Source organism: Bidens hawaiensis, unplaced genomic scaffold (genome assembly GCF_021521415.1).
Source record: "Bidens hawaiensis isolate Kalapana, Puna unplaced genomic scaffold, B.hawaiensis_p1.1 tig00006131_1, whole genome shotgun sequence".
Lineage (NCBI taxonomy): Eukaryota > Viridiplantae > Streptophyta > Magnoliopsida > Asterales > Asteraceae > Bidens > Bidens hawaiensis.
Window position 1 is genome coordinate 1192530 of NW_027491408.1, and position 12377 is coordinate 1204906.

At 37.8% G+C, this 12377-nt stretch overlaps 1 pseudogene; it reads left to right on the forward strand.

The window, feature by feature from the left end:
• The first annotated feature begins 2453 nt into the window (after positions 1-2453).
• LOC143631611 (uncharacterized) lies at positions 2454-8841 on the forward strand (annotated as a pseudogene).
• The last annotated feature ends 3536 nt before the right edge of the window (positions 8842-12377 follow it).

Consider the following 12377-nt stretch of genomic DNA (forward strand, 5'->3'; position numbering starts at 1 on the left):
AAATATAAAAAGATTAGTTTAATTCTTATTATCATCTTAATTTAAATATCGTAGACTTGAATACTTGATAATTAACTACAAGTCCACCCTATTAGGTTTAAACTCTTTAAAAAAGGGAAAAAATCTCAAAATAAATGTTTATGATTAAGTGTTTCAGGTTTTATGTGTCATTTCTAACAAATTCCTAAAATATGTATTATAAACTAGTCGTGACGAATAGTTTATGATTACCCACAAATAGTTTGTATAACCAATTAAAACTTGCCACCTGTCTATAAACTTACCGTAAAGACCAACTTCACTATAATCTACTGGTAAAGATTAAATAAGTTTAAAGTCTCGTAATCAACGCCCACGAGTAAATAAGAAATCCTTTAGTCGCGACGAGTAAATTCTAAAACTTTACGAGTCACGAGTAGTTTATCAAACTAACCGCGACGATGCGTTTGATTACCAAATGCATCGAACCGGTTAGTTTAACAAAATACTAACTGGAATGGTTAGTTTGATTGGTCAACTAGTCATAACGAGTAGATCATAGTCAATTACTAGTTTACATTCACCATACTATTTGTTATTAAATTGTCTCAATAAGTTTACCTGGTAAACATTACACATACGAGTAATTTATATGTAGTTAACTCGTCGTGACTAGTTTACATTCCCGATATGAGTGTTTTATTAGTAATTAACTCGTCCTGATAAGTTCACCTGATTTACATTACCCATATGAGTAGTTTATATGTAGTTAACTTGTCGTGTCTAGTTTACCTTGTTTACATTCCTATACGAGTAGTTAATTAGTAACTAACTCGTCTTGGCTAGTTTAACGTAACAATCTACTCGTCTCATTACTTTGTTTGTAAGTAACTCATCCGACATCAAACTTTGTTTTGCAAAGTCTCCATTGTCATCCTCAACAACGTAGACATAAATGACTTCATTTGGTCTTCCTTTAGCACGTTTTAGAAAAAGCGTCATGCCATAGTCGTCGTGTATAATACTGTATATCCACCGGATATGAGTAATTAAAGAATTTATAAGTTAATCGTCTAGCATGACCTATTTAAAAACGACTAGTAACAAAATCTATAAACTCACAATACCTAAACCTCAAAGATAGAAATACACCTTGCCGCCCACAATCAAACGGAACATACTCAGTAGCTCCTTTTGTTTCTTTCCACTTTCCTCCGTAACAAACTAAAATATTATCAATTTCCTCCTCCATTGATATGCAGGTTCAAAACAACAAGAACATGACGTTTATATAAACCCAAAAATTTCAAAAGAACATTGTAACGCTTGGTTTAGATTATAAAGTAATGAGATGGGTAGATTGTTACGTTAAACTAGCTAAGACGAGTTAGTTACTAATTAACTACTCGTATAGGAATGTAAACAAGGTAAACTAGACACGGCGAGTTAACTACCTATCAACTACTCGTATGGGTAATATAAATCAGATAAACTTATCAGGACGAGTTAATTACTAATAAAACACTTGTATCGGGAATGTAAACAAGGTAAACTAGTCATGACGAGTTAACTACAAATAAACTAATTGTATGCGTAATGTTTACCAGGTAAACTTATCAAGACGGTTTAATTACAAATAAAATACTCGTATGGTGAATGTAAACTAGTCGTTGACCAGGATCTACTCGTAACGACTAGTTGACCAATCAAACTAACCATTATGGTTAGTATTTTGTTAAAATAACTGGTTCGATGCATTTGGTAATCAAATGCATCGTCGTGGTTAGTTTGATAAACTACTCGTGACTCGTAAAGTTTTAGAATCTACTCGCCGCGACTAAAGAATTTCTTATTTACTCGTGGGCATTGATTACGATGCTTTAAACTTATTTAATCTTTACGAGTAGATGATTAGTGAAACTGGTCGTTACGGACTTACGATTAGTTTATAGACACGTGGTAAGTTCTAATTTGTTATAAAAACTACTCGTGGGTAAATATAAACTATTCGTCACAACTAGTTTATAATACATATTTTGGGAATTTGTTGGAAATGACACCTAACACCAGAAAAACCATATTCATAAACGCTTATTTTAGGAATTTCCCCTTAAGAGAGAGAGAGAGACACGTAATCATAATCAGCATATACATACAAAATCTATATCTATATAAATATACACATACACATATCTAATATTCATGTTAAAGGGGTTAGAATCATAGAAGTCTAACCATAGAACCTCACAAACGGCTCCCGATATCTCGATCGGATTTTGTGGCCACTTTTTATTTAACCGCCTCACTTTCCTTCAACTTTTTCAATTCAAATTTCCTTCCATATAACATATTCACCCACGCATTTGATTTTGTTGATTTTCAACAACAGAGAAGAAGTACTCAGGATCGTGGAGGGCTCAAATCAGTATTTTTGTTATTGTGTTTGTTTTGAATCGTTGATTTGAGCCACCGTTATGCCTGATGGTTATTCGTCTTCCAAAAAGAAGGATGACTATTGGGATGACATTTGTGGTCAGGTATTATTCTTTCTGATTTTGGATTGATGTGAAACTTAACGTTCAAAGAATTAAACTACAATTTTCATGTGAATCTATCTAAGGGTGATAATTATTTTGGATTGTGCATTATGAGTGATTATTGTTATTTGAATAATTAGGATAACATAAACTGGGTGGTGTCTGTAGGGGTATGGTACTAAACCCGGTTTTACGACCCTAAATTTATTATGTTTGGCTTATTTTATTAGATGGACTAATACAATGTTATTGGGCTGAGGGGTTTTGTGGAGGTAACCCTAACTGGGCTAGGCCCATTAGGGTACCATGATGGTGGCCATGAGGCTCTCTATATAAGGAGGTCTCCACCTCCTTATTAGGGGGTCATGCTCAATAAGAGCCACCACCATAACTATTTTTGTGTCTGTAAACAAGAGATCCTTGAGATTTCTTAGCAGTCACCTCCACACCCCCAAAAGGCCATTGCAGATCTTAAGCTACCGGAGAAGAAGATCAAGACGTGGTTCGTTCATCTCGACATCCGTGGAAACATCGTCATGGATCAGGTCAGATCCATTTCATGTTTTGACATTTGGCGCCATCCGTGGGACGGCAACGAACTACCCTTCGATTTTCGTCTCGGTTCTCAGATCTCTCCCAAGAAAAACCCAGATCTGGAAGTTTACAGAAAGAGGCTTCAAGACTTGTTCTATTAAAGCTCAAAAAGATCCATAGATCTAAAAGAGGCTTCCAGATCTGTGCAAAAATGAAGCTGAAAAGGATTTGTTGATCCAAAAAAGAAACTACCTGATTCGGATGATCAAGCCTCCGGATCTGTGATGGTTTTAAATTCTCTCCGCTCCGAGCTTCAGATCTATCTAGATCTGATTTACAGATCTAGATCTGGATTACAGACCTGGATTTTAGGTTTAAAATTACAGTCTAGATTACGGAAACTTCCGCCGCCATGCACGCGCGCCCGCGAATTCTCACTCCGCGGAAACCACCATGTGGGTTTTGCGCAGAAGACTCCCACCATGCATGCTCGCCAGCGGGTCACCATTCCGCCGACATGCGTGAGCGCCCGTGGAAACCACCGCGGAAACCACCATGTGGGTTTTGCGCAGAAGACTGCCACCATGCAGACTCGCCGCCATGCATGCCCACGCAACTCTCCGCCATGCATGCGCGCCCGCTAGTCACGACTCCGCCGCCATGCATGTGCAAGCCTGATTTTGATTTTTGCATACATGTTTCACACTTCCTTTTATTAATTTGAGCAATATGACAACATTATATTGACATCAAACTAAAAATAAAACGAAGTAAAACATACATGTGCGAGCTTCAAGCTCAGACGCGTTGACGAGTTTTAACTCTAAAACGTCAGGGCCTTAGCCCAATAATATGAGCCTTAGCTCAAATTACTCATAGCATCCATCCCACGTATCGCGCAGCTGGACCATAACATACCTAAACACAACTAAGGCAAAGCACATGCCAAAACATAGTTGTTGAGGTTTCAGGTAGGGGCCGCGCATGGGATTATAATGGATATAGGCAGAGTAACACATATTGACACGTAAAGGCTAAAAAACTCATTCATAATTCCCTATAATAAATGCGCGCGCCATCGCGCAAAAGAGGAATAACGAAATGCCAAGGCGCGTGTCAGCATATTCAAAATATCGCAAAATAGCTTGAAATATGACAACTATTAAGGGGTACTTAATAATTTCCTTACAACCTTGTTCAAATTTCAATGTGTAAGCATACCTTATATTCAACAAGCACACGCGCGCGCCACCGCGCATGCGCCACCATGGTTCGATGTACCGCCATCACGCATGCGCCACCGCGATTCAATACATCGCCATGAAGCAGCAGCGCGTCACCACGGATCACGATGCGTCGTCACGGGTCACTAATCCGCCACCAAACATGCGCATAGTCGCGGACTAACATTCCGTCGACATTCATTCGCGCCACGACAAGTGAACCTCGCCACCGCGTAAGGTCATTGCGCCACCACGCGTACACGCCACCGCGGATAACCATCTGGCCGCCATGGTGCATCCCACCATGCATGAGTGCCACCGCTATGAAGCAGCAGCGCGCCATCACACATGCGCGCTGGCGCCGAGCACCGCACCACCGCGATCCAACACCAACTAACCACGTGCATTGACGATTCGTTTTAACCAAAGGGATGGAATTGCGCGCAACGCGTGTGCAAGAAAAGAAAAAGAAAAAACAAGCCCTATTGAAAAAGCAAATAGTCTAATATCTATCTTATCTCGCTCGCGCGAGACAAGACACATTAGACTGGGGGGGCTTGAAGGGGGTATGCACCCGCTTTAACATCGAGCGGGGCGGGTCAACCCACAAAATATAGACGAGGCTTAAAATCAGGATGTCATGAAGACACAAAGCCAAAACCTATGCGCGTGGCGCATATCACATATGCTCACGCATATCACATATGGTCACGCATCACGTATGCTCACGCATATCACATATGGTCACGCATCACGTATGCTCACGCATATCATATGCTCACGCATATCACATATGTTCACGCATCACATATGCTCACGCATATCACATGTGCTCGCGCATCACATATGCTCACGCATCACATATGCTCACGCATATCACATCTGCGCGTGAGAATAAAGGAGACCTTGCGCAGGCCGCGCGTAAGCGACACAACAAATGAGGAACAGTCTAATCCAAATCAACAAATGAGTCACTCTCCACTCATCAAACAACCTTCCAGAAGGTATCTTTTAAGGAATAAAGACTGCTGGTGTTGACAGCTGCCAATGAAGGGTGGACAACTCAGCAAAGCCCATGTGCCACCACGTGATGGCACATGGGTCAGGTGAAATACCTTGGTCACCGCCATGCATGCGCGCTCAATCCTGCGCCATGCACGCGCGCTCAACAGTTGATAACCGCCATGCATGCGCGCTCAAACCTGCGCCACGCACGCGCACTAAACTCCCGCCATGCATGCGCGCTCAATCCTGCGCCATGCACGCGCGCTCAACTCCCGCCATGCATGCGCGCTCAATCCTGCGCCATGCACGCGCGCTCAACTCCCGCCATGCATGCGCGCTCAATCCTTCGCCATGCATGCGCGCTCAACTCTCCGTCATGCATGTGCGCTCAACTTTCAGCCGCTATGCATGCGCGCCCGCGGATCACCACTCCGCCGCCATGCATACGCGACCTTGGAATACTGGTAGCCAAATCCCAGAACGCTAACAATAGCACATGCTTGGTTACAAATTCCCCAAGTTCGGCTACGAGTCGCACAAGCACCTATGACATTATTATTATTATCTGGCCGTTTGTGCCTCCATTATTATTTTGAAGACAAGCCGGGATAGTCATCCTGCGCAGAAGAGGCCCTTGTGGGCCAGTCATTATCATCATATTATAGCTCGTAAGTCGCCTCGCGCGCAAGCTTAATTATTTTTATAGCTCGTAAGTCGCCTCGCGCGCAAGCTTTATTATTTTTACAGCTTGTAAGCCGCAACTCGCGCATGCTTCATTATTTTTGTAGCTCATAAGCCGCAACTCGCGCATGCTTCATTATTTTTATAGCTCGTAAGTCGCCTCGCGCGCAAGCTTTATTATTTTTATAGCTCGTAAATCGCCTCGCGCGCAAGCTTTATTATTTTTATAGCTCGTAAGCTGCCTCGCGCGCAAGTTACATTACATTATTATCGAGACGCGCACTCTATCTTTTATCAGGCCTCGCGCCACTATTGTTATGATGCGTGCTACATCTTATTCATGCTAGTGCACCATCATTATCATAAGGACCACAACATGTCACCATCATGGAGAAAACCTCCCAAAACTCAAAGACAATAAAGACAAGGCCGAAGAAAAGGGAAAAAACCGCCTCATGTCCTAACACACCTTATAAAATCCAGCGCTCCACCTAAACGCTTGCACGCCTAGGAGCAACACTGGACTTGGGGGGGCTTGTAGGGGTATGGTACTAAACCCGGTTTTACGACCCTAAATTTATTATGTTTGGCTTATTTTATTATATGGACTAATACAATGTTATTGGGCTGAGGGGGTTTTGTGGAGGTAACCCTAACTGGGCTAGGCCCATTAGGGTACCATGATGGTGGCCATGAGGCTCTCTATATAAGGAGGTCTCCACCTCCTTATTAGGGGGTCATGCTCAATAAGAGCCACCACCATAACCATTTTTGTGTCTGTAAACAAAAGATCATTGAGATTTCTTAGCAGTCACCTCCACACCCCCAAAAGGCCATTGCAGATCTTAAGCTACCGGAGAAGAAGATCAAGACGTGGTTCGTTCATCTCGACATCCGTGGAAACATCGTCATGGATCAGGTCAGATCCATTTCATGTTTTGACAGTGTCATCATAATGATCCTACAAATAACGTTTACAAAACCGAGCCAGATATCAGATTAGTTGTCTTACTCATTTAATTATGAGATGAAAACTAAAACTGCATATTTACAAAACAAAATACTAAAATACATCATGTTTTGATATGATTTGCAATTTTAATAATATACTTTTAACTTATAAGACGAGATTTTCAAGGAAAAAGGTTGAAAAAGAAGAAAAATCTAGAAATTTGTCCGACTACCACCCTCATATAAAGTTCATTGTTCTAACTAGATAAATTCCTTGCATAGTTCTCGATCCAACTGGTCCAAGGTTTGGTCCGGTCGTGAAAACAATGCTTATGACAAGGCAAAATTGTCATAGAGGACGTATTACTTTATCAGTAGTGTGCGTTGTCACATCTATATGTCTGTATAACCATTCTCTCTAATCATAAGACATGCATGACCATTTTTCCTAGTCATACAACATTTATGAAGCGTCGGTCAGTAGTATCTGAATAGTATGGTATTTGACTATTTGGTTCGTCCATAATCATGTTACACCCCATTTGTGTTACTAGATGCAACTTCCATAATACAGTAATATATTTTTATTTTCACACTTTGTAGGAGGCAACGAAAATGGCTACAATCCGGTGCATAATGTAAACCTTCGACACACGAACATTCCTCGTACTATTCCTAGCCATCCCAATCATTGTTGTGGGAATACACTTCCACGGTCAAAAAGTCAGCTACTTATTAAGGCCATTATGGCAATCACCCCCCAATTCCTTCACTCACATCCCACATTATTATCACCAAAACCTTTCAATGGATTCACTTTGCAAAACTCCACGGTTGGAAATTACGAAACTACCCCCGTAAAGTATATGACGCCGTTTTGTTCAATAACGAAATTGACATGCTTAAAATCAGATGGAAAGAACTTAACCAGTTAATCACACAATTTGTACTTCCAGAGTCCAACTCAACCTTCACTAGCATACCGAAACAGCATTAGGGCATGTTTGGGATTGAGTTTGAAATATGCTTATTGGCTTGGTGTTTTCAAAAAACAATTAAGTTAAAATGTGTTTAGCAATTACAAAAATCTTTTTTGTTTTAGCTTTATTAAAGGGTTAAAAAGCAGTATTTCAAAAACCTCAAATCCTGGCTTTTCAAAATGGCATTTTGTAAAAGCCAATAAGCATTTTTCAAACGCAATCCCAAACATGCTCTTATTTTTCGATTAATTGCCAATGGTTTTACTTTATCGAACCACGTTTAACGTACGGGACGATCGGTGGACGATTTAAAAAAGGTGAAAACCCGAAAAAGGTGAAAACCCGTTTGTTGAAGAGGAGTATCAACGAGTCGCACTTGATCATCTTCTCAAAATCACGGGTATCGAAGATGGTGATTTGTTAATAATGTCAGATGTCGACGAGATCCCTAGCGCGCACACCGTCGATCTATTACGATGGTGTGACGGCCTTCCCGATATCATTCATTTGAAGTTAAATAATTATTTATACTCGTTTGAGTTTAAAGTCGATCATGCCAGTTGGTGGGCTTCAGTTCATCGGTACCAATCGGGTAAAACACGATACGTGCATTATCGGCAGACCGAATATCTGTTGGCGGATTCGGGGTGGCATTGTAGTTTTTGTTTTAGAAAGATTAGTGATTTTGTGTTTAAGATGAAAGCTTATAGTCACACGGACCGGGTTAAGTTCGCTTGGTTCCTTGACTCAGAAAGGATACAAAGTGTGATATGTAACGGTTACGACTTGTACGATATGCTACCCGAGGAGTACACGTTTAAGGATATTATAGCGAAGATGGGTCCGATACCATGTTCGTATTCAAGGGTTCACCTTCCGTCATATTTGTTAAATCGCTCGGACGAATATAGTTATCTTTTGCCCGGTAAATGGGTACGCGAGGCGGGTTGAATCCGGTTTTGGTGTAATGTGTTTAAATGGGTTAGTTAGGGAGTGTTTTTATTGGAGGTGATTTAGTTGTAACTAAGTTATTGACGCGTGTACGACACGGGCAGAAATATAGAAATAGGTTAGTAAACATATATATTATTTCAAATGACAAGTTATTTTTTAATATATTTTTTGAGATAGCAACATGATCGATATGATTTTAAAAAAACACGTCGAAACCCGAACGAAATCGATACCTTTTAATATTGGGTCGTTGACCAAAACTAAACTGATACCCTTTTAAAATGAGTCATTTTGACCTAAGCCAAAGCAAATCAAAACATTTCTAAAAATGACTCATTTTCATAAATGAAAATTGAAATAACACACTTGAAGACTAAAAAGAAAAATGAATGGTAACACATACAACGTTCTTAGCTTTTGAGATCCTTTGCACCAAATGTGAATTCATTATTACTAGTTATGAAGATCCAAAACAAATATTAAACTTCAATGACTTCAACCCACGGTGAAAGTTGAAACGCATGTGAACCTTTCACTTAATTTGTGAACCCTCCATATTCTTTCATTTTCCAATAGGCACTAAATCAAACACCAAACAAATTAAATACAAATTGAAATGAAACTAAATTGAAACAAACTAAAACAAAACCAAAATCGAAAACCTAAATAAAACCAAATACCGATAAAACTAAAACAAAAATGGAAATGAAACTAAAAAACTAAAGCCGAACCAAAAACAAAAAGTGTAAAAACAAAACAAAAAACTAAATAAAGTTAAACCCACCTAAAACGAAACTAAAACAAAACAAAATTGAACCGAAACTGCAACAAAACAATTTATAAAAACTAAAACCGAACAAAAACAAAACCAAAATAAAAAAAATAACTACCATGAAACTTTGAAAAGAAAAATCATTAAGGAACATATGTATTTTTAATAGTATAGTAGATTAGAATATGTTGAATGTAATTTAGTTAAATGTAATGTATGAGAATGCATATTATTTATAGAAAGAGTTATTGGTTTAATTGTATACCAGATTCTTTGGTTTTTGCTATGTAATTAATATATGCATTTGCATGTTGAGACTTGAGTTATTGTTGTTTGAAATAGTTTAGGTCTGACTTGTAGTGTTCAAGATGGGAAACGGGATTTATATAGGGATAGACTTCTAACGAACCGAATGAACATGAATGGTGCATGTTTATTTTTGCAAGTTCAACTTTAATTGAACAAATAATCCAACACGAACAATTGCACGAATGAATTTACCTTGTTTTTGACCGTGTTCATTCGTTAAGAAATTGAATGTGTTCGTGTGATCGTGTTTGTGTGTGTTTGTTTGTTAACTATAACAACTCGGTTTTCTAAATTAATATTTTTATCCGTTTACCCGAACCGCTTTTATGTTCGGGAAATTTTTATCCGGAAACTATCGCATTGTTCGAGATAATATTATTAATATTTATTTTTTATATTTACTTAATATATGATACAAAACTTTGAAAATACACAAATTTCACCCTAAACTAAAAACTATTATCTCTTTATGTGTCCACCCTCAATCTATAGGGACAATATTGCAAATATTATTATTATTATTATCAACTGTGACCCGTTAACCCAAGACCCCATATACCCGTACCCGAATCCAATTGATAATTTGTGACCCGTTTAACACCTTGGACCACAATTCCCGTTACAAACTTGGTAATCGAATTAATCACGTTTATAATCTTGCCTTATTCGTCATCACCGACACAACCAATTTGGAAACAAAGATCAAACCAATACGATTCGCGTATTTTATTAAACTGTCATACTAGAAATTGTGAAGATACCATCTATAGTTAATGTTAATTCAATTAATCATTATCGCACAATCCTTACAAACCAGCGACCATAAAACCTATACTTAATTGGATATCCCGAGCCTGCACCTGCTTATTTGATTCCGTATATGGGCGACGCAACTGATATATGTCGTTCTTCCTCGATTGGCCATAGTTTCAGGTAATTGAACAACCTAACAAGATCGTTTTTGTCCGTAATATAAAAGCCCTAACATTAATTATATTAATGAATTTCAATTATCGAATTAGGGATTAGGGTTTATATAGGATTTGGGGGTGTGTCTGGGCTACTGCAATTAAGTTATTGTTCTGAATATTTAACAATATAACAACCCGGCGCAGTTGGTTAATGGTGCGTGCTCTAAGGTTCAAACCGGCTGGGGGCGCGGTATCGAGCCTCCCCCAGCCCAGTTTTTATCATTCATTTTTATTTTTGGTATTTAAAGGATTTTTAACTATTAATAATTAATAATAATTATGAAATAAATGTATTTTCATCAAACCGACATCCGTAAGTTAATGTTTCTTGTCAATTAATCTCGTTAAGAGCTTTCGTTTACGTGTGTGTGTCTATATATAGATATATATATGTATGTATTATTCTTTAAACAAAAATTATAATCAACGTATTTAAACGTATTAATTATATTTATAGAGTTAGATTATCGTTAAAGATTTCAAGATGTATATTGTATGATAAATATATTTTTTTTATGTTTGCCTTAAATTATATAATATATTACGAGTTATATTCATACACGTACAAATTTATAATTGCGTTACATTTAGTTAAATATTATTTAATAGATCTTATAATTATTTCAACTCATATTTATTTATTTAAACTAATATTGATGATTTCACAATAATAATAACCGTAGAGTTCAATCAATAACCATCTTAATCGTAACCATAACTTTAATCACATCGAAATCTTAATTTATTAAACCATGTTATATCTTTATAATTAATCTTATTACAATTATTTAATTAGGGATCCTTGACCGTATATCCCGAATGATTTATCTTTCTCACGTCATCACTTATATTCCGTTCATCCGATTAGGTGAGTAATCACTCCCCTATTTTACTTGTTATCAAATGTTTTAGGACACTTGCATACCAAATATCAAATTACTTACACTATTATTTCTCAAATGCAAACTGTGATCTTTGTGTTGTGTATCATTTGAATGCCTACTTGGTATTTGTTATATGCTTATGTGTTTACTGTTTTTATGATTGGTTGGTAACTCATCCTCATCCTCATCCACATAGTATGATCATACGATCGTCGTAGTGGCCGGAGACCGATTCGCATTGGCAATGGTTTCACCGACACTCATTATTTGCTCAACGATTTTATTGTTTATACTCACAGATAACAGTTTTGTCTATTTTTAATCATTCATTTATATCATTATATATTACCATTTTTATTTGTGTCAAAACTGGTGATCTACTCACTCAACATGTGTTGTTGACAAATATATATTTTGTACGCATTTGCATGTTATAGATTTGGATTGCTTATCAAACTGAAGCTCACATAGATATGACTTTAGGATCATAAACATATACAAGAATAGTTGGTTTTGTATTTTTATTTTTCTATATTTTTGTTGTATTTAAATGTTGTTTGATCATAAATAAATTAATTAGATATTGTCGCTTTATAA